The following is a 24,603-nucleotide window of genomic DNA, read 5'->3' as shown; positions in this document are numbered from 1 at the left end:
CCACGTAGCAAGTGTGTTTATTTGCTAAGTCCTATGCTTGTCTATATTTGTTCACACACTGCAAGCACTGGTTTGATCAACCTTGGCAGTAAATAAGTAAAATATGAATATTATCCCAACAGGATGCCTGTTTTTTAAATGTAGGTGTGTGTTTCAATTTCCAGGCTTTGTGTTTTTTGCTTACAAATACAGTATGGACAGATGGTTGAAATGTCCTCAGAAGTCATTATCTGTGAACCCTCCCCAGAAATGGTTTTCTTTCATTACATGTAGAACGTTAGTCATGTATTGTTCCTCTGTTGCTCATCATGCCCTCAGCAGCAGGGGAGAACATCATGAAATCCACCCCCTTTGGAAATTCAGAGTAGATTATTTTCATCTGCTTAATTACCTAATTAACAGAAAGCTAATTACTTTGTTGTGTGCATGAGTGCATATGGAGAGGGTGTTACATAATTGATAGTAATCCTCAATTAATTTGTTTTAAAGCAGCACTCTATCAAGTCAAGGCCTAATCCACAGCATATCAGCAACATCAAACCAACAATATGTAAAAACAATTCATACAAAAACACTTTTGTTAGACACCATTGAGCTTAATATGCCCCATATTCAACTGCAGATACATTTAGCTGACTTTGTAATTGTGTGTTATTGTCTTTTAATGGATCAACATTTTTAATTGGAAGTTCACCTAGAGAATTATATTTTTTGATGACATTGTATGATTACAACTTTGATGCAAATTGAGAGGGGTGCTGTTGTTACTATAAATGCCCACTATCAAAATAATGTCGCACACTCTATATATAAACTCCCAGCAATTGAATGGGTATTTACCAACGTTTCGGCATCACTGTGCCTTCCTCAGGGTAATGTCATGAATACTTGAACCAGACATTACACTGAGGAAGGCACAGTGATGCCAAACGTTGGTAAATACCCATTAAATTGCTGGGAGTTTATATATGGAGTGTGCGACTTTATTTTTATAGTTTATTCGCCGTTAGCACCTCCACAAAACTATTTTTTCTGGGTGTGCGCCAGCTGATGTTTTTTAAGTTACTATAAATGTCTGAATCATCACTGAACAAAAATATGAATTCAACTTCTAAAGTGTTGGTCCCATGTTTAATGAGCTGAAATAAAATATCCCAGAAATGTTCCATATGCGCAAAAGCTTATTTCTCTCACATTTTGTGCACAAATTTGTTTACGTCCCTGTTTGTGAGCATTTTCTCCTTTGCCAAGATAATCCATCCACCTGACAGGTGTGGCAAATCAAGAAGCTGATTAAACAGTATGATCATTACACAGGTGCACCTTGTACTGGGGACAATAAGAGGCCACTAAAATGTTCAGTTTTGTCACACAACAAGATGCCACAGATGTGTGTCAAGTTTTGATGGAGCATGCAATTGGCATGCTGACTGCAGGAATGTACACCCGAGATGTTGCTAGATAATTGAAGGTTAATTTCTCTACCATAAGTCACCTCAATGTCATTTTAGAGAATTTGCCAGTATGTCCAACCGGCCTTACAACTGCAGACCACGAGTAACCATGTCAGCCCAGGACCTCCACATACGGCTTCTTCACCTGCAGGAACATCTGAGACCAGCCATCCGGACAGCTGATGAAACTGTGGATTTGCACAACTGAAGAATTTCTGCACAAACTGTCAGAAATCGTCTCGGAAAGCTCATCTATTTGCTCATCGTCCTCACCAGGGTCATGACCTAACTGCAGTTCAGTGGGCAAATCAAATGTATTCATATAGCCCTTCTTACATCAGCTGATATATCAAAGTGCTGTAAAGCAACCCAGCCTAAAACCCAAAACAGCAAGCAATGCAGGTGTAGAAGCACTGTGGCTAGGAAAAACTCCCTAGAAAGGCCAAAACCTAGGAAGAAACCTAGAGAGGAACCAGGCTTTGTAGGGTGGCCAGTACTCTTCTGGCTGTGCCGGGTGGAGTTTATAACAGAACATGGCCAAGATGTTCAAATGTTCATAAATGACCAGCATGGTCAAATAATAGTAATCACAGTGAACACGTCAGGGTTCCATAGCTGCAGGCAGAACAGTTGAAACTGGATGCTCACCTTTGATGGCCACATGTACGTTGGAGAAGTGTGTTCTTTACAGATTAATCCCACTTTCAACTGTACCGGGCAGATGGCAGATGGAGTGTAAGGCGACCAATGGGCGAGCAGTTTGCTGATGTCAATGTTGTGAACAGAGTGCCCCCATGGTGGCGGTGGGCAGGCATAAGCTATGGACAACGAACACCATTGCATTTTATCGATGGCAATTTGAATGCACATAGATACCGTGCCGAGATCTTGAGGCCCATTGTCGTGCCATTCATCCGCCATCATTACCTCATGTTTCAGCATGATAATGTACGGCCCCATGTCACCGGGATCTTTACACAATTACCGGAACCTGACAATGTACCAGTTCTTCCATGGCCTTGATACTCAGCAGACACGTCACCCATTAAATACATTTTGTATTTTTCGGTAATATTTTATGTACACACTGCTATTTACCTGTTTTGCCTTCTTGCCAGGTCACTGTCGCAAAATAGCTTTTTAACCTCAATGGGTCTTACCTGGTTATATAAAGGTAATATATATATATATATAAATAATTAAGCATGTTTGGGATACTCTGGATCCACATGTACAACAGCGTGTTCCTCTTCCCGCCAATATCCAGCAACTTTGCACAGCCATTAACAAGAAGTGGGACAACATTCCACAGGCCACAATCAACAGCCTGATCAACTCTATGCATAGTGCTATACGTCAATCTGTGGGCAGAGTTCTATCATGCCCATAGTGTGGAAAATAGGTAAGTGCATGTGACTATCAAACACAAATGCATGTTTTTATGGCTGTATGAGAGAAGAGCAGAGGACTATTGAACACAACCCTGTGGTCTGATCATGCTAACCATGCCAGGTTTGATGTGTCTCTCCCACACCTTGTGGCTGCTTGTTTCTTCTCAACTTCTATACTACCAGAATATCCACTATGACCAGATGTGATAACAATACGTCTCTACTATGTCACCAGTACTCTTTACTATATAGCTTTGTGTTTTTTCAGGATTGTTAAACTCAAATGTGACTTTCAGCTGCTATCATTTAAGGAATGGTCTATACAGGCATAGACTTGATGTCTACATGAGAATGTAACTTTTTGTGTGACTAACAACTTAGATATTTTGTTATTAAAGTGATAATTCACGTGTTAACTGTTTTATTATATGCGGAGTAATAAGACAGTAAATGCTTCAACTGCTGTCAGTGGGTGGCGCTCTACACCAAAGAAACAGCATTTCTAAGAAAACCCATCAGCCATGTTGTGCCACCGAGATGCAGCCATGATAAATTTACTGTCTTTTGTAAAGAAATCAACGGTTCTTTGCAGACCTTGATCAAGGACAAAGAGACTTAAAATATTTTCTATTGAGGTTAAATGAATGTTGCTTTTCAACAAGTGTTACCTGGACTGTTGGACCGACCAATGATAATTATCTTCTGTAGGGGGGCAAATGACAGACATTTTAATTACTGCCATAATGTCTTAAGTCCTTCAGTGACAGTAAATCGAGCTGAAACGGGGGAACATTCCGTTTTCACAGGCAGGTCGCTGAAGGCAGTTATTATAGGCTTATAACATATATTTTGAAGTAACTAATAATGCACTTTATAATATAGGGGAAGGAGTTAGTGAAGTGAATATATAACGCAATAATTGACAAAAAATATAGCTATATAGTTTGTGTTGTGGCGTGTCGCCACGCACATGCTATAAGGGAAGTTAAATTAATATATTTTATTAATCTGGGACAAAAACATTTTTTCCAACAAAGTTAAGGCTGAGACATAGGTGTCTAGTTTGTCCCTATATCGAACTTTAACCTCTCGAACTCCCTCCTTCCATTGGACAAAGTGCAGAAAAAAGAAAAGAAAACTTTCTGCATCAATTGTAATTAGATAGCTTACAGCTAGACATTTTTACTTCATGACAAGCCGTTGGTGTCGACCCTTTCTGCTAAAACTAATGCATCATTACATCTCTCACCAAAATTGCATTATTTGAATTGGCTACTACTGTGTATTATAAGTGGTAACGAATATGACTTCTGTCAAAATTCTGTGATGATCTACAATGAATGTTGTTTACCCAGCAGGTGGATATGACGTCACGGATTTGGAACATCAGAAAATAACATCCAAATTCGCGATAATTTTTTCTTTCCATGCGAATTAAAATGTAATAACATTAGAAAGAGCTCGCTCTCTTATTCGAGACAGAACGTGGCGTGAAGTCTAGATTATTTTACCGGTAACAGCGCTCTCCGTGAATGCAGCAGAGATGTATCCTCGCAGTTAAACTTAGTCCCCCAAGCGGAGTAATGTTGGTAGTATTTACAGTGTGAATATTGCATGCTTACTTGGTATACAAGATCGCGTGTACAGTTCATTATCTCTAGCACAGAATTGTCTACTGCGTGCACCTACCATTGTCGATTGGGTAAGTTTATCGTATTCTAATGTCGTCTCGTTAGACATTGATTCTACTATTTCAGTTTGCTCACATGGAGTTTGTCTTTGTTTGCCAATGTTTTTTTAGAATGGTTTCTATGGCGAAATAAACTAATAAACAACACCAATAATATGACATGAGAGCTGAAATACTGTGTAATGTATTGTGCTATGCGCTGCAAACCGTGTATACTATTCGAAAGGCTCAGTGATACAGCATTAGAAGAGACACTGCATTCGCTACTTTTCTAGAAGTTAGGTCGGTAGTTGTTGCTCCCTTTTTTCTCATGTTTGTGACCCCGGGTAAATATCCTTTAACACAAGATCAAGTAAGAAGTGCAAGTTATACTTTGTGAAACCATGCTCTTGGTATACTCCGTGTATACACTTTGTAACTCAACATGAGTTTATTGAATGGAGAGAGGAAGTTTAGTGCGGTGATTTCTTTGGACCAAAATCAGGGATACGGTGCTTTTCCCCACGTGGTACCTTCCACAAACTCTTCAAGACGGACCAGACTCACTGTAGATTCACATTTTGACACACTATTATTTCTTATGATTACAGAGTGGGAAGCAATATTTTTGATATTTCAATCATGTGAATTGATATAACCAAATATGTACCAAGATTTGGTAGTTACTGTAGCACCTGCATGTCTGTAGACCTCTCATAAATAATAATGTTATAATATCATCATTATATCATCATCATAACGTCATTATAGTGAACTACATTATAGTGAACTACAATTGTAGCATATTTTCTAGACTTTTATTATTCACTACAAGTACTATCCCACTTTGTTGACTTGTTAGTGGTTGGAGGCTGAACGTTTGACAACACTTTCTTGATTGGGTTTGGGTTGTAGATATTCCACCGCACCAGCTAATGCGAGGCCCATCACCTTCTGGCATGGTGAAATTAGAACATGAACTGATAAATGACTTATGTTTTCTATACAACAAATACCCTATCTACTATAGTATTTTGATCTCTTAACAAAATATAATTAGGTAATTAAAGGTAATGAACTAACGTAGATAAATTAACACTTTTAGTTTGTTTGCACTTTATAATGTCATGTATTTTTTAAGTGTCTTCAGTTATTATACTATTTTGTATTATATTCTATTATTTACTTCTTTTTTTTACTATATTAAATAATCATTATTGCAAATAAAATAACTTGGCCCACAAACTATAACCTGCAGACAGGGTGTATTATAATTTGTGAATAATTGTTGAAATATATTGAGCATGATTGTTTCCCTAAGCTAAGAGGGAACACAACAAACACACAACAGTTAGATATTAATAAAGAATCTGAACCGAATCTGCAGCTGGCACCATTGGAGCTAAAGCTATCTAAAAAATAAAAGGCAACTGCAGCTTTAACATCTATCATTGGCAGAGCTCCCTCTTCGTTGGTCTTTGGATTAGTCATTGTCTGAGGAAAAAAAAAACTTTTTGTAGGAGAAGTAAAGTAAACAGCCTCCAACAAGTGAACCTTGACAACCTAGATTAAGGAAAACATTGAAGATCAAACAGTGCTGCTGCTGGGCTGTTGTCATGATCTGCCTGAGAGAGAGCTACAGACTATTTGAACAGGCACTGGGGTTTGTGTGCTCACTTATGCAGAAATGAACCTTCGCAAATGCTGACCCAGGTTTAAAAAGCACAGGGTGAACTTTCTTTGCAACTTTCCAGCCCTGGTGTTTAACACAGCCAGTGTCCAGAGAGCCCCAGCCTTTGTTCTCCTGCTGATTCTTCAACCCATGACAAGCATGACAGGAACACACTAACCATGTCCTCTCAGACTGCTTTACACCAGACCAAACTACAGTACTTTATCTGCCCCTTATTGCAACTGAAAAAGCAGGTAAAAAATATTACAATTGAGACAGGCTAGTCTTATGCAGTGTTATGACTTAGCCTCATTGAATTCCTATTCAATCCATAATGTTCTTTTGTGTTTTCAAAAGTCCATATTTTCAGTTTGGCCTCTTCAATACATACACAGACATTTTTTGGGGTTCTCCTTTTGGAGAGTTGTGGCTAACTTGGTGAGAAAGTAAATCAGCCACTCATGCAATGAGTCTGAGGAGGACTCCCATCCCGGAGTGGACAGGCTTGCTCTTTCATCTGAGGGCTCACTATTTGTGAACACACACTGAAATGCCCAGTGCTGGGTATGGAGTGCCTGTAAACTGACTGTGCCCTCGCTCAATGATAATAATAGTTATTTTTGTCCCAATATGGGAATGAGGTTTCACACTACGTAGAGTTTCCAGACTAGGACTGGTATTAGGGTATTTGCTTGATTTATCTTGTAATTAATGCTTAATACAGATTACAATAATTTAAATTGGTACCACTTATGAATAACTTTCCCTATGTATCTTGTGTATTTATCATCATCTCACTGTCGGAATATTCACACCATGAATTTCTCATGTGACTCACACATTTGTGACTCACACATTAAGATTGGTCTTAAATGTACAGGAAAGGCTTAGAGAATGAATAGTGGGATCCTAAGTAGCACAACTGTGACAGGTAGACCTACAGTATTTATTAATATGCTATTGCATTTTAATGGAATGGCTAACAAAGGGAAGCAGGACAATATTTGCAGGGTAAAGGTTAGTGTGTCCCACCCCCTGTGGCGTGCCCAGGCAGCTGTTGCCTCTGCGCCGTGCCCCTGGCACACTGTGCTCTCCATGCCAGGCTGCCAGGCCATTGGTCAGGGAGTGGACGGCTTTAGGTGAGCTAGGAACGACTCCTCTGTCTCCATGGAGACTGCACACGCTCAGGACAGCCATTAACTCAGCCAACCATTAATTAATGTCTTCCTCTGTCATCTGTCCTTAATAAAGGGAGGAAGGTTGACAAAATGTCACTGGTAACAAGGGAAAGAAAGGAAGTGTGCAATTACTATCAATTAATTATTCAGAATTAATTGATTATCATTGCATGATAAAGAAAGAAGTTGGTTTGGCTTTAGTTTAACAAAATTGTAGATATAAAAAAGGAGTTATTTTAGACTGGACATATGAATTTAGTTTATTTCACACATTCTTTTTTCACTGCATTGATTTTTTTGGGAAGTCGTTAGCTGCTATTTTGTTACCAGTTGCCAGTTTAGTTTGTATATCATTACATTTCATGTATATTTCATAGTGCTGATTTTTTTTGTAGTATCCCTTTTGACTATATTATATCGATTCTATGACTCCAAGTATCGATTCTCATTTTGCTAGGTAGTTAACGTTAGCTAGCACTTGTCGGCTGTACCTGTGCCAGAACGCCGGTATTTCTCAGTCTCTAACTTGTTCTGTCTTCTTTTTAAATGGTGAGCCAACATGATATTTGGCACTTTTATTTCCATGACTGCTCAAAACTTGTTTCCTCATGGCTCTCTCTTGTCCTTCTGCAGCAGTCATGGCGAGCAATATGTTTGGAACATCGAATCGCAATAAAATTGCAGTATTGAATCGCAATAGATATATAATCATCAGAATCGTGAGAATCACAATACATATCATATCGGCAACTAAGTATTGTGATAATATCGTATCGTGAGGTCCCTGGAAATTCTCAGCCCTAATATTTAATCTTATACTGTACATCAGGGGTTACCAATATTTTTTATCCTGTGTCCGCATTTTGATATATAAAAAACTAAATTGGGACTCCAGCATATAAAAAAAGGGATGGAATTAACAGCCAATGTTAAATGTTTTATTTAGGGCTATGGCAGTCTATTACAAATAAGTCTGACAGTACTTCAATCTGAAGGAAGTATTGTTTGAAGTGACTAAAATGTATTAGAAAGGTATTGGGAAGTTCAGAAGATCATCAGGCAATAATTGTGAATGATCATCTGTGTAGAAAAGAACACCATCATTGTTTTAAATGATAATATTATTCTCCTCCCAGGATGATTTGGTTCCAGTCCTGTCCACTCTGTTCTAACGAGTCATGTGCAGCTTTTGAGCATTTTAGAGGGAAACAGAAGACATACTTGTTCCAAGGGTCATAATAGCGTATAGGTTCAACTGTTCAAAAGTTAGAGCCACAGTGTTTAAGCTGCAGTCATTTCACTGTGGCGCTGCGCCACTGCAAAATCATTGCCACCATGCTAAACAAAACAAGTAATGATTAGAAAAATCTGGCAACCCCATAGTAGAATAGTTTATCTATTTACCTAGTCAGCTTGTTGTTGTGTGTTCTATGCGTGATAAATATTCCTCTCGAGGCACATTCAAGTTACGAGTGCCATAGGGAGAGAAACATGCATTCTGACAAGCAGTCAATCCACAATAATTCTTGCAATCGTGGAGAAAAACGTCAGTTTTAAAGACATAAGTTAAAAAGAGGGCAATCACAGCTTTCCATTCCTACTTTATTTATTTCTCAACTCCTAAATATGTGCAAACTGCACCATTTTAAACCCAGAGTTTTTAGCAGGGTCATGGTTAAGCACTTTACTGCTCTGCAATTTGCTGTGAGTGCATAGGGGAGAGTGGGGCTAAATGTAACACGGGTCAATTGTAGGGTAACTTTGGGTAAAACGTCACCCTACCTCAAAATAATTTTATGGAATCAACAGCCAATGTCACATGTTTTATTTGGGGCTATGGCAGTCTATTAAAAATAAGTCTGACAGATCTTCAATCTGAGGGAAGTATGGTTTGAAGTGACAAAAACATATTGGAAAGGTATTGGAAAGTTCAGAAGATCATCAGGCAATAATTGTGTATGATCATCTGTGTAGAAAAGAACACCATCATTGCATTCAATGGTAATTGGGGAGTGACTTGAGATAGATTACATTTTTTGTTGAGCAAGAGTTGTGGCAACATTAAGTGGTTTCTGTGAGAAGTACAGACAGGGGGCATGTTACTCCGGGTGGCTGGTTATCCTAATGTAGGCCTACCTTATATTCACTGTATTTATGCACGTTTTTGAGGACATGAAATTCATCAATAGGGTGCTAACTAGTTAAAATATTACATTTGCGATCTAGCTAATGATTAGCCCAATAGGGTAAATGCAGATAGGCAACCCCATGCTTCAGTCTATTTATTTATAGCCACAATGCTCCATTAGTTGGGCTACAGGTGATAATGCTTATTGCTAATATGATACCTGATAATATGGACCATACATAGGCTATATGCATGGTCCAATATGTTAAAAATCATTTAAACTAATAATAATATGTTATTGGGCTAATTTCTGGAGGTGGAAATTATATTTGAGATGGTGTCAGCAATGTTTTATTTTCATTCATTTTGGAATAGAATGTCCTTTTAAAAAGTCAACAGAACTGAGCTTTTCAGACCTTTTACATAAACATTTTGGGGTAACCCCGAACCCCCCCAAAAATGGGGGCAGGACCTCCCCTTCAACCGCACCCGCCCACTCCCTGCGACCTTTTCCCCCCACTGCTACACATTTTTCCAGAGGAAACACTGTAGAGCCATATATGTAGGAAGAAAACAGAAACACTTTGTCTCAATCGCATTTGGCTGATATCGGAGGTTACTCATGTAACTGTGGTTCTCTGAACCAAGCAACACATTTTCAGAGTTTCTCTCTCAACTTCATTTTCAAATCAGGCGAACCCTGCATCACATCATACAGGCTTCTCTTTTATTTTGTTTTGGTGGATGCCCAACTGAGACAATTATTTTGTTACACTTGCTTATCATCAATAATAAATTAAAAGGAGATTAAAAAAAATCAGTTCACTTACATACTAGAATGGAAGACTATTAATGAAAGAGCCGTTTCAATGTGTCTACGGCTGAAAACTCTACTCTCTGTAGTAGTGTCGGTTTGCATTGAGATGTGAACCGGAGTGTGTAGGAGTAGATAGCATAGTGACTGAGTGAAACCTTACTTTCAGGCTTAATCTACTCATAAAGAAAGAAAATGCCAGTGCAAATCTCAACACCCCTCACATATATTAAAATATGTACATCGTCATTGCTGTTTTTTTCCACACAATTTGCTGTAGCGCTGACTAGCCTAGTCAAACCTCGATGGGCATCTGAGATGTAAGATATATTTAAAGATTGCTAGGATTGAATATGTTTTTTAAGGCCCAGTGCAGTCAAAAATGTGATTTTCCTGTGTTTTATATATATTTCCACACTATGAGGTTGGAGTAATACTGTGAAATTATGATAATGCCCTTTTAGTGTAAGAGCTGTTTGAAAAGACCGGCAGATATTTTGTTTGTATAATTTTATTTTTTCCCCACAATTTCATGGTGTCCAATTGGTAGTTACAGTCTTGTCCCATCACTACAACTCCTGTACGGACTCGGGAGAGGCGAAGGTTGAGCCATGTATCCTCCGAAACACGACCCTGCCAAGCTGCACTGCTTCTTGACACTCTGCTGGCTTAACCTGGAAGCCAGTCGCACCAATGTGTCGGAGGAAACACCGTACTGGCGACCGTGACAGCGTGCATGTGCCCGGTCCTCCACAGGAGTCGCTAGAGCGTGATGGAACAAGGAAATCCCGGCTGGCCAAACCCTCCCCAAACGCAGGTGCGACACAGCCAGGGATCAAACCCGGATCTGTAGTGACGCCTCAAGCACCGCAGTGCCTTAGACCGCTGCGCCACTCGGGAGGCAAGGCCACCTGAAATGTAAGCATTTTTTGGTGGGATGGAGTTTTAGCCTGCCTGGTAACAACACCAGGCGGTAAATTAGTTAATATTAGACCGATAAGAAAGAGAGTTCATAACCTCTCTGGACCATTAATGCATTGGTTACAATTGTCATGGTTCCAATCCAAAGTGACCGTCTGGTGGGCATACTGTAGTATACCTCTTCCATAGTGGAAAATGGAGATGTGCCCCCCCAGGCCAGAGCTCAGGCCAGCATATCCATGTCTGACCCATCATCTGCGGACTTGGGCTGATTGGAATAGGACTCAGATTATGTTCTGAATTGGCCCGATTGTCACAGATCCCTCTCTGCCAGCTGTGGGGTTGACAGATGAACTGAGGTGGGATCAGACCCTTGGGTGGGTTTCTCCTTGATCCAGGGGTCCATAGTCAGGAGCCACACATGTTAATGGAGGGAACCCCACAACACTGCTCCCAGTGGTGAGACATTCTAGGAATGTGACTTTTAAAAAGTATGCCCCCTCTGATATCCAGAGATATTCTCTTAATTTCTCGTTACTGAACAGATCTAGATGTTTCTGTAATGTTCTGTTACACTGCACTATTTATCTATATGTTTTCCATGCAGGTTGTAGTGGTCACATGTGATGATATGCAGTCATAGCCAATGTTAAGTATTTCATGTAATATGTGCACTGATGTGTGCTGTGGTGGCACATTTCCTTATTCCCAGGCTTCTTGGCTGGTAATGAGTCTACACTCTTACCTATCTTGAACCTAAAAGGGTTCTTCGGCTGTCTCCTTTGAAGAATCCTTATTGGTTCCAGGTAGAAGAACCCTTTTGGTTCCAGGTAAAACCCTTTTGGGTTCTAGGTAGAACCCTTTACACAGAGGGTTGGGCGGTATCCAGATTTTTCATATCGTTATACTGCCCTTCTCTCATCCTTTGATTTACGGTATTACTGTCGTACTACACAAATGGGTGCTAAACACGCAAAAAACTGCCCATTGGGCGTCTATTACCAGAATGTTAACAAAACATTAGCTCAAACTTCTAGCGAATTTCAATAGAGGCTGCTAGCAAAATATGCTAATGAGCACAAATAAAAATAAACTAATTGCAAAGACAGGCTATCCAGCTCATAAAGTTATACAAGTATATGAAGTAGCTACCGAATGTGGTTTTTGTTGAGTTTGGACATTTACAAGCAAATGTGACACTGGAGTCGCTAGGACAACGGCCTTGCCTGCTCTGCTTGGAGAATAGGGGGGAAGAGGAGATGGGCCGAGAACAGAGAGGAGAAAAAATTAAAGCAAGGAAATCAAGATAGCAGCAGTGGCAGCTGTACAGATAACTACTCCAAAGCGCTTTGACTTTTCAAAAAACGGTAGAAATCTAACACTATATGATGCCCCGTCTCAGCTAACTAGCAAGTTAAACCAAATACCCAGCTGGACTCCCGCTTTCTCCCATTGTGCTATTTACAAACAAAGACGTGACTGACTCAACTGTTCTGGGGAACTACGGTAAGCTTCATAATGTAAAATTATGTGACAGGTGAAATGAAGAACGCAATCTGCTTTATCTCCTAACGTCTTGCACAAGTTGACTACAGATAAGAACTTAAGAAATAGTTTCAACGGTATTGACAGTATTGAAAAACCTACCCATGGTTTCAAATACCTTGGTATACAGAATATATGGTGATCCGCCCAAGCCTAGTTCTTAGTTCTACCTGAAATAAAAAAGGGCTCTCCTATGGGGACAGCCGAAGAACCATTTTGGAACCCTTTTTTCTAAGAGTGTAGAGACACTTCTCCAGGTGAAGGTTCTCCTATGCCTGTTTTCCCTGTTGAGTAGTGGCCTTGGCCCCTGCTTGCTGCTCTTCTCAATGACTGAATGCTTGGGAGGGACACTTATGCCCTTCGTCTCTGTGCAGGTTTCAAGGTCCAGATAAGTTGGACCTGAGGCATGCTCCCTATACCAGTGGCCGGATCATGCTGACTTGTCACCATGTGGCCTATATGGAACTTGAGTCTTTAGAATCGCTGCTGAGCCAGTTGAGATGGGCTGTTTTGAAGTGGACAAAGGTGGAACTTGACTATATACTCATAATTTTCTGGGCTGGCTAATGTACTGAACCCTATTTTGGTATTTGAAGAACAAGCTCATTTTGTCTTGCCCATGTTTTTGCAAGAATGCACTATTTACTGAAATTCAGATTTTTTTGGGGGGACAATTTCGCCAGCAAAATATCTCCAACTTTGCTTGGAGATACCTGCACTCCCTTCTGGGTGTTTCACAGGTAGGCCTAAGCAGCAAACAGTTTTAGGCAGACATCAGGGGCCCAGCCATATGCTATAATCTGTGTTCTGCTGCCAGGCGAGACCTCTACACCTGTTTCTCTCAGCTGGCCTGTGTGTGTGGTGTGTGTGTGTTTGTACGTGTAGGCACGTGTATGTATGAGGTCTCTTGATTTTACCTTAAGGTCTTTGCCTATTGGACAACAGTCCTTCTCATCATACTGATGCTTCCTCACTACTCTGGGATCTGCTATGCTGCCTGTCAGTGAGAATTAACAACACCCAAACATAAGCAGTAATGCCTCCTTCAGAACACCAAAAACACTAGTTGTATGTTGCTATAGTATTTCTCACCACATGTGCATTAAGGCCGAGGGAGCAGAGCATCTCTATGGGAGCCAGCCTCAGCCTTGGCGTCTTTGGTGTATTCTCACTTGGCAGCCTCTCCCTGACAAGAAACATAATATGGCAGGGCCTGCTCTTCCATCACCAGTGCTGGGCGGAAAGTTTCTGTGCTTTGATCATGTTTTAGGCGCATCGCTCCAGCTTAGCCCTGCCACTCACGATGTGATAAGCCATCAGAGTACTCAGATCTGAGCCGGCAGCACTGTGGGCTTGAGGAGAGACAGGGGAGTGTGTATGCAGACAGGGAGAGCAGCAATGCAAATTTTGTTGACAGTTTGTTAATGCACTCTTTCTCTCTGCCTTTGAATTAAACAATGTTCTCCCTTGCTCGCCATCTCTCCTCTCAAGAAAAGGACCTGTTTTATTTGAACTACTACTTTGAGATTGAACAACACTGTTATTGCCATGTTTCCTGGCACCATGTTCACAATTAAAACACCTTTAATTAGAGGTGAATATTAATTACCTTATCAGAGCATGTTTTTAACGATTGAGCAAAATTATGCACATTGAAATGTTCTAAGTAAACGAAACTGATGTAACTTCACTTTGAAGTTGAACGTCCCCTTTTTGTCTAGTCTTCTTCTGCATTAGATGTTAGTACTTAAAACATGGTTTAGAACCCTGATTAAAATATGCTGCTCTTAATTGACTGGTTGTTGCTTATTTATTTGATATGTATTTACCAGCTGGGTGGTAATAGGGGAGCTGTAATTATCAGAGATACACTGCTCTCTAGGAGAGGATCAATTACTCTGATGAACACAGATGAAAGTCTGGAGGTTGCTGTTACAAATATTTTGTCTCTGTAAGGTACCAGTGAAGACAGTAGAACAGGATCATTGTCCTATATCCCTCGCTGTGGTACAAAACAAAGTACCTGGATGGACAATTTGGGCAGTAATGTAAAAATGTTAATTGTTGTCTTATTATTAGTTATACATTTGACAATGTCTGAGATGGAGAGCTACTTCAAGTGAAGATGTTACACATGAAGGTATTTGATGGACAGACAAGTCAACATCTTGACTACTAGTTTGATTTACTGGGTCAAATAGGATCTCTCCCTCATTGAAACAGTTATCAAAAGAATAACTGTGTGGATGGTTTACAGCCTCCCTTCACTAGGCTTACAGTAGGCTGAAACATAACCACGGTGCTCAAGGCTGGTGATTGTGGAGGGCCTTGAGGATTTAGAGCTTCTCATGAGGACACATTACCTTTGTAGATAATAGCTTTGTTAACCTAGATTCACGACTAGAGTCCCTTGAATGTTGAGTTGAAACATACAATATTGCATATTGAAAGGAAAGGCGTTAACCTAAATGAAATCGTACTGATGTGGTTTGTCCAAAAAACATAGTAGACGAATAGATGATGAGGGTGACCTCTGTTACCTCGATGACTCAGATGACCTGAGAATGGGGGAATTATTTTTCTCTCTTCGCTCTCTATCTCTCTCTCTCTCTCTATTTTTTTTTTCTGTGTTACACACATATTCTCAACCTTGTTTGTGTTAAAGCTGCTGTTTAATAGCCCAGTCTCCCAGTTGATCCCCTGATATTGTTGTTGTTTACCTGTGTTGGTTGGAGTGTGTGACTTGTATTTGCCCAGGCTCCTTGGAGGGAGTTTGTTTTTGTGCTCAGTGTTGTGAACAGGGTGGGGCTCCTTTTCCCAACCACTCAGAGAGAGAGAGATGCTTATTTTCTCAGGTGCTATTTTTTGTTTATTAGTTTGGTCAATAGACTTGCTCAGATGGAATTACGTGTTGGAAGGGATATTTAGCTGACTGTTTGTTTTGGTTCTTGGATGGAGGCACATTTATCATAACCATGGTTCATGATGTATAGTATGGTCTGGGTCATAGGGGTTGAGCAATGAGCACTCATGCAGCGGCTAAGAAGTAATATTGTACACATAAGTGCAGGAGCAGTTAATAAAGAAATTCAGTTTTGCCACAAGTTGGAGCCTTCACATACAGTAGGAATATACACTGAGTATACTAAACATTAGGAACACTTTCTTAATATTGAGTTGCACCCCCCCCCCTTTGCCCTCAGAACAGCCTCAATTCATTGGGACATGGATTCTACAAGGTGTCGAAAGCGTTCCACAGGGATGCTGGCCCATGTTGGCTCCAATGCTTCCCACAGTTGTGTAGAGTTGGCTGGATGCCCTTTGGGTGATGGACTATGTTTGATTCACACAGGAAACCGGTGCAACTGGCACCTACTACCATACCCTGTTCAAAGGCACTTACTGTAGATGTGCCTATGTGTTTTAATCAAATCAACTATATGCACTGAGCTTGTCTGATACTTTAGGAACACTGTTTGATTAAATAATTAATACACACAAATGACTAGAAGAAGGCTGACCGCAATTGATTTGATTGTGCTCAGACTTGCTGGGCTGTGTTAAAAAAAATGACAGCGAGTGACAGTGTTTATAGTGTTGTCTCCCTCTCCTCCCTGCTGCAGTCACCACCATAGAACTTCAACAGTGTTAATAGTGTTGTCTCCCTCTCCTCCCTGCTGGAGTCACCACCACAGAACTTCAACAGTGTTTATAGTGTTGTCTCCCTCTCCTCCCTGCTGCAGTCACCACAGAACTTCAACAGTGTTTATAGTGTTGTCTCCCTCTCCTCCCTGCTGCAGTCACCACCACAGAACTTCAACAGTGTTTATAGTGTTGTCTGCCTGTCCTCCCTGCTGCAGTCACCACAGAACTTCAACAGTGTTTATAGTGTTGTCTCCCTCTCCTCCCTGCTGCAGTCACCACCACAGAACTTCAACAGTGTTTATAGTGTTGTCTCCCTCTCCTCCCTACTGCAGTCACCACCACAGAACTTCAACAGTGTTTATAGTGTTGTCTCCCTCTCCTCCCTGCTGCAGTCACCACCACAGAACTTCAACAGTGTTTATAGTGTTGTCTCCCTCTCCTCCCTACTGCAGTCACCACCACAGAACTTCAACAGTGTTTATAGTGTTGTCTCCCTCTCCTCCCTGCTGCAGTCACCACCACAGAACATCATCAGTGTTTAAAGTGTTGTCTCCCTCTCCTCCCTGCTGCAGTCACCACCACAGAACTTCAACAGTGTTTATAGTGTTGTCTCCCTCTCCTCCCTACTGCAGTCACCACCACAGAACTTCAACAGTGTTTATAGTGTTGTCTCCCTCTCCTCCCTGCTGCAGTCACCACCACTGAACTTCAACAGTGTTTATAGTGTTGTCTCTCTCTCCTCCCTGCTGCAGTCACCACCACAGAACTTCAACAGTGTTTATAGTGTTGTCTCCCTCTCCTCCCTGCTGCAGTCACCACCACAGAACTTCAACAGTGTTTATAGTGTTGTCTCCCTCTCCTCCCTGCTGCAGTCACCACCACAGAACTTCAACAGTGTTAATAGTGTTGTCTCCCTCTCCTCCCTGCTGCAGTCACCACCACAGAACATCAGTGTTAATAGTGTTGTCTCCCTCTCCTCCCTGCTGCAGTCACCACCACAGAACATCAGTGTTAATAGTGTTGTCTCCCTCTCCTCCCTGCTGCAGTCACCACCACAGAACATCAACAGTGTTTATAGTGTTGTCTCTCTCTCCTCCCTGCTGCAGTCACCACCACAGAACTTCAACAGTGTTTATAGTGTTGTCTCTCTCTCCTCCCTGCTGCAGTCACCACCACTGAACTTCAACAGTGTTTATAGTGTTGTCTCCCTCTCCTCCCTGCTGCAGTCACCACCACAGAACTTCAACAGTGTTTATAGTGTTGTCTCCCTCTCCTCCCTGCTGCAGTCACCCCCACAGAACTTCAACAGTGTTTATAGTGTTGTCTCCCTCTCCTCCCTGCTGCAGTCACCCCCACAGAACTTCAACAGTGTTTATAGTGTTGTCTCTCTCTCCTCCCTGCTGCAGTCACCACCACTGAACTTCAACAGTGTTTATAGTGTTGTCTCTCTCTCCTCCCTGCTGCAGTCACCACCACTGAACTTCAACAGTGTTTAATGTGCTGTCCATGTTGCTGAAGCTACAACATAATTTCTGTCATTTCTGACTGAAAAGTTCTGTACCGAAATCCCTCATTTGTTTAGGAAAAAATTCCCTATTCCCTCAACACTTGCTCTCCTTACGTGACACATGTATGCATCACATGCACGTGACCAATAGGGTCTGACTTATAGTACACTGCTCAAAAAAATAAAGGGAACACTTAAACAACACAATGTAACTCCAAGTCAATCACACTTATGTGAAATCAAACTGTCCACTTAGGAATCAACACTGATTGACAATAAATTTCACATGCTGTTGTGCAAGTGGAATAGACAACAGGTGGAAATTATAGGCAATTAGCAAGACACCCCCAATAAAGGATTGCTTCTGCAGGTGGTGACCACAGACCACTTCTCAGTTCCTATGCTTCCTGGCTGATGTTTTGGTCACTTTTGAATGCTGGCAGTGCTTTCACACTAGTGGTAGCATGAGAGTCTACAACCAACACAAGTGGCTCAGGTAGTGCAGCTCATCCAGGATGGCACATCAATGCGAGCTGTGGCAAGAAGGTTTCCTGTGTCTGTCAGCGTAGTGTCCAGAGCATGGAGGCGTTACCAGGAGACAGGCCAGTACATCAGGAGATGTGGAGGAGTCCGCAGGAGGGCAACAACCCAGCAGCAGGACCTCTACCTCCGCCTTTGTGCAAGGAGGAGCAGGAGGAGCACTGCCAGAGCCCTGCAAAATGACCTCCAGCAGGCCACAAATGTGCATGTGTCTGCTCAAACGGTCAGAAACAGATTCCATGAGGGTGGTATGAGGGCCCGACGTCCACAGGTGGGGGTTGTGCTTACAGCCCAACACCGTCCAGGACGTTTGGCATTTGCCAGAGAACACCAAGATTGGCAAATTCACCACTGGCGCCCTGTGCTCTTCACAGATGAAAGCAGGTTCACACTGAGCACATGTGACAGATGTGACAGAGTCTGGAGACGCCATGGAGAACGTTCTGCTGCTTGTAACATCCTCCAGCATGACCGGTTTGGCGGTGGGTCAGTCATGGTGTGGGGTGGCATTTCTTTGGGGGGCCGCACAGCCCTCCATGTGCTCGCCAGAGGTAGCCTGACTGCCATTAGGTACCGAGATGAGATCCTCAGACCCCTTGTGAGACCATATGCTGGTGCGGTTGGCCCTGGGTTCCTCCTAATGCAAGACAATGCTAGACCTCATGTGGCTGGAGTGTGTCAGCAGTTCCTGCAAGAGGAAGGCATTGATGCTATGGACTGGCCTGCCCGTTCCCCAGACCTGAATCCAATTGAGCACATTTGGGACATCATGTCTCGCTTCATCCACCAACGCCACGTTGCACAACAGACTGTCCAGGAGTTGGCGGATACTTTAGTGCAGGACTGGGAGGAGATCCCTCAGGAGACCATCTGCCACCTCATCAGGAGCATGCCCAGGCATTGTAGGGAGGTCATACAGGCATGTGGAAGCCACACACACTACTGAGCCTCATTTTGACTTGTTTTAAGGACATTACATCAAAGTTGGATCAGCCTGTAGTGTGGTTTTCCACTTTAATTTTGAGTGTGACTCCAAATCCAGACCTCCATGGGCTGATACATTTGATTTCCATTGATCATTTTTGTGTGATTTTGTTGTCAGCACATTCAACTATGTAAAGAAAAAAGTATTTAATAAGAACATTTCATTCATTCAGATCTAGGATGTGTTATTTTAGTGTTCCCTTTATTTTTTTGAGCAGTGTATATCATAATCACATCAATAAATTGGTTTTTAACAAACTCCTAACATGTGACAGCAAAATGGATATAGAGGTAGTGACAAACTCAAAACAGGGGAATGTTTACTGGCTGTTTAGAGTGGAAGCCAGATGTGTGGAATAAATTTGAATTGTTGTGGAAAATACTGGAGATCAAGAAATAGAAGGTAAGGCGCAAGCGCTTCGTGCATATTGTGTGTGCCAACAGGTGCTGTTAGATTACAACATAACTTTTCTGACCATTTGGAACAATGTAAACAACACTAGCAATAGAACAATCAGACTTTGAAAAGGCTTTTGATGAAGTACGACTGGAATTTATATATAAATGCCTGGAATATTTCCATTTTTGAGAATCTCTTTTAAAATCGGATAAAGTTATGCGTAGTAACCCTAGCTGTAAAATAGTAAATAATTGCTACTTTTTTTAAATGTCAAGAGGAGTAAAACAAGGTTTTCCACTTTTTTCGTCATCTATTTATTTTGGTCATTAAAATGTAAGCAATTAAAATCAGATCCAACAATAGTTGTATGCTGATGGTTCATGTTTTCTTTTAAATACACAATTTGGATGCTTCCACAGCCTCATAGATGATCTAGATAATCTCTCTGGAATACAACCAAATTATGATAAGTATATTATGTATTGGATCACAAAAAATGTAACTTTTACATTACCATGTCGTTCATCACTAATACTTGGTTTTCATATCCCGAAAGAAAGTAATTATCTCATTACAATACATTTTTATAGACAGTTAGATCTTGCTACCGTGGAAAGGAAAATACCTGTCTATTTGTGGAAAAATCCCCCCTATTAACTCTTAGTCATATCCCAGTTGACCTCTTTGCTTATGGCCTTGCCTACACCGAGTGACTTGTTTTTTTAAAAATTATATGAGAATAAAATATTCAATTTGATTTGGAATTAAATGGGCCTAGTTATTATAATGAATATGAATTTCGAGGGCAGAAAGTATTCAATATTAAAGCATTATAACTCTCACGAAAGGCTTCAGCCATTCAAAAGTTATATTTAAATCAGAACTGGTTCTCTAGCAGATTACTAAGGATGTCTCACACCATGATCAAGAATGGCCTTTTTATCTTTATTCATATTACAACCTCTCGCTTTCGGTTATTTGCTAATGAAATAATCTCCAAAATATTGCTATTTTTAAAACAAGCCATAGAAAGCTTGTTGCAATTTCAGTGTAATTCACTGGAAAATAACAAGTATTGCAACAAATGTGATGGTTCAACTCAAATATATATACAAAATAATTTTAGATAAAATATAGTAAATTATTTGTAAATGATATCATAAATAAGACTGATGGAGTTATTTTACACATGCAGCTAATAAAAATATATGGAAACGTCTGCTCTACTCAAAATCATAACTAACTAATTGCAGCATTACTGCAAAAAAAAGAAGAGGCAAGTGGAAGGGGGAGAAAGTAAGGAACTTGTCTGTCAGCTCTGCATTAAAGACCAAAATTGGCTAAAGAAAATTGTGATAAATAAAAAAGTATACCAGTTTCATTTAAGGATGAGAACATTGACAGGTGTGCCGTATAGATTTCAAAATAGATGGGAAGAGATTTTTGATGTACCGATTCAATGGCACATGGTTTATGAACTGATACATTAAACAACACTGGATTCAAAACTGAGGTTTTCAATTTAAATGATTATACAAATCTTGCAATCAATAGAATGTTTATATATGTATATATATATATATATATATATATATATATATATATATATATATATATATATATACAGTATATATATAAATATATATATATATATATATATATATATATATATATATATATATATATACAGTGCCTTGCGAAAGTATTCGGCCCCCTTGAACTTTGCGACCTTTTGCCACATTTCAGGCTTCAAACATAAAGATATAAAACTGTATTTTTTTGTGAAGAATCAACAACAAGTGGGACACAATCATGAAGTGGAACGACATTTATTGGATATTTCAAACTTTTTTAACAAATCAAAAACTGAAAAATTGGGCGTACAAAATTATTCAGCCCCCTTAAGTTAATACTTTGTAGCGCCACCTTTTGCTGCGATTACAGCTGTAAGTCGCTTGGGGTATGTCTCTATCAGTTTTGCACATCGAGAGACTGACATTTTTTCCCATTCCTCCTTGCAAAACAGCTCGAGCTCAGTGAGGTTGAATGGAGAGCATTTGTGAACAGCAGTTTTCAGTTCTTTCCACAGATTCTCGATTGGATTCAGGTCTGGAATTTGACTTGGCCATTCTAACACCTGGATATGTTTATTTTTGAACCATTCCATTGTAGATTTTGCTTTGTTTTGGATCATTGTCTTGTTGGAAGACAAATCTCCGTCCCAGTCTCAGGTCTTTTGCAGACTCCATCAGGTTTTCTTCTAGAATGGTCCTGTATTTGGCTCCATCCATCTTCCCATCAATTTTAACCATCTTCCCTGTCCCTGCTGAAGAAAAGCAGGCCCAAACCATGATGCTGCCACCACCATGTTTGACAGTGGGGATGGTGTGTTGTGGTTGATGAGCTGTGTTGCTTTTACGCCAAACATAACGTTATGCATTGTTGCCAAAAAGTTCAATTTTGGTTTCATCTGACCAGAGCACCTTCTTCCACATGTTTGGTGTGTCTCCCAGGTGGCCTGTGGCAAACTTTAAACGACACTTTTTATGGATATCTTTAAGAAATGGCTTTCTTCTTGCCACTCTTCCATAAAGGCCAGATTTGTGCAATATACGACTGATTGTTGTCCTATGGACAGAGTCTCCCACCTCAGCTGTAGATCTCTGCAGTTCATCCAGATTGATCATGGGACTCTTGGCAGCATCTCTGATCAGTCTTCTCCTTGTATGAGCTGAAAGTTTAGAGGGACGGCCAGGTCTTGGTAGATTTGCAGTGGTCTGATACTCCTTCCATTTCAATATTATCGCTTGCACAGTGCTCCTTGGGATGTTTAAAGCTTGGGAAATCTTTTTGCATCCAAATCCGGCTTTAAACTTCTTCACAACAGTATCTCGGACCTGCCTGGTGTGTTCCTTGTTCTTCATGATGCTCTCTGCGCTTTTAACGGACCTCTGAGACTATCACAGTGCAGGTGCATTTATACGGAGACTTGATTACACACAGGTGGATTCTATTTATCATCATTAGTCATTTAGGTCAACATTGGATCATTCAGAGATCCTCACTGAACTTCTGGAGAGAGTTTGCTGCACTGAAAGTAAAGGGGCTGAATAATTTTGCACGCCCAATTTTTCAGTTTTTGATTTGTTAAAAAGTTTGAAATATCCAATAAATGTCGTTCCACTTCATGATTTTGTCCCACTTGTTGTTGATTCTTCACAAAAAAATACAGTTTAAATCTTTATGTTTGAAGCCTGAAATGTGGCAAATGGCCGAATACTTTCGCAAGGCACTGTATATATATGGGGTGTCACAATCGTCGTCAGGGAAATGACCGGACCAAGGTGCAACGTGGTGAGCGTACATTATCCTTTATTAAGAATGTCGCCAACAAAACAAGAAACACCAAAAAACAAACGTGCAGCTTACCAGGGCTATACAGGCCACTAACAAAGACAACTACCCACAACTAAGGTGGCAAAACAGGCTTCCTAAGTATGATTCCCAATCAGAGACAACAATAGAAAGCTGCCTCTGATTGGGAACCACACTCGGCCAAACACGCAGAAATACAAAACATAGAATGCCCACCTCACATCAAAACGGCTCTCTAAGGTCAGGGCGTGACAGTACTCCCCCCAAAGGTGTGGACTTACGGCCGCAAACCTGGACCTATAGGGGAGGGTCCGGGTGGGCATCTATTTCGTTGGCGGCTCAGGTGCGGGATGCAGACCCCGCTCCACCTCTGGCACCTCTGGTGCGGTGACCCTCATCGCCGACCCCAGACGGGGGACCTTCTCCGCAGGCACTGGATTGGGGACCCTCGCTACAGGCCACGGACTGGGGACCCTCACTGCAGGCTCCGGACTGGGGACCCTCACTGCAGGCCCCGGACTGGGGACCCTCGTTGCAGGCCCCGGGCTCGGGACCCTCGCTGCAGTCCCCGGACTGGGGACTCTCGTCGCTGGAGGCTCCGGACTGGAGACCATCGCTAGAGGCACCGGACTGGAGACCGTTGCTGGAGGCTCCGGACTGGAGACCGTCGCTGGAGGCTCCGGACTGGAGACCTTCGCTGGAGGCTCCGGACTGGAGGCCGTCGCTGGAGGCTCTGGACTGCGGATCAACGCTGGAGGCTTTGTGCCATGGATCCTCACTGCAGGCCCCCTGCCATAGATCATCACTGGAGGCTTCGTGCCATGGATCATCACTGGAGGCGTTGTGCCTTGGATCATCACTGGAGGCTTCGGGCCATGGATAATCACTGGAGGCTTCATGCCATGGATCATCACTGGAGGATTCGTGCCATGGATCATCCCTGGAGGCTTCGTGCCATGGATCATCACTGGAGTGAGGAGACGTATAGGCAGCCTGGTGTGTGGAGCTGCTACAGGGCTTACCAGGCTGGGGAGACATACAGGAGGCCTGGTTCTGGGAGCAGGCACAGGACTCACCAGGCTGGGGAGACATACTGGAGGCTTGGTTCTTGGAGCAGGCACCGGATACACTGGGCTGTGGAGGTGCACTGGAGGTCTCGAGCGTAGAACCTAGAACCGGCACAACCCGTCCTGGCTGGATGGTTACCAGCTAGCACAGGACGCACTGGGCTGTGCAGGCGCACCGGAGACACAGTGCGCAGAGCCGGCGCAGGATATTCTGGGCCGTAGAGACGCACTGGTGGCCAGATGTGCTGAGCCGGCACCATCCGTCCTGGCTGGATACCCACTCTAGCCCCGCCGATGCGGGGAGCTGGAATAT

At 41.8% G+C, this 24,603-nt stretch overlaps 1 protein-coding gene across 9 annotated transcripts in view; it reads left to right on the top strand.

The window, feature by feature from the left end:
• The first annotated feature begins 4,078 nt into the window (after positions 1-4,078).
• Positions 4,079-24,603, top strand: part of LOC135540224 (forkhead box protein P1-B-like) — a 246,857-nt gene continuing 226,332 nt past the window's right edge. For 2 of the 9 annotated variants that reach the window (XM_064966716.1, XM_064966715.1), the window contains exon 1: positions 4,087-4,547. The gene's annotated coding sequence lies outside the window, so the exon portion shown is untranslated. Of the gene's footprint in view, positions 4,548-24,603 lie in introns of all 9 variants that reach the window. The other 7 variants (XM_064966723.1, XM_064966718.1, XM_064966724.1 and 4 more) reach the window with 6 other exon arrangements.

Source organism: Oncorhynchus masou, chromosome 5 (assembly GCF_036934945.1).
Source record: "Oncorhynchus masou masou isolate Uvic2021 chromosome 5, UVic_Omas_1.1, whole genome shotgun sequence".
Taxonomy (NCBI): domain Eukaryota; kingdom Metazoa; phylum Chordata; class Actinopteri; order Salmoniformes; family Salmonidae; genus Oncorhynchus; species Oncorhynchus masou.
The sequence above is the reverse complement of the archived record's forward strand: the minus strand, read 5'-3'. Positions and strand labels throughout refer to the sequence as shown.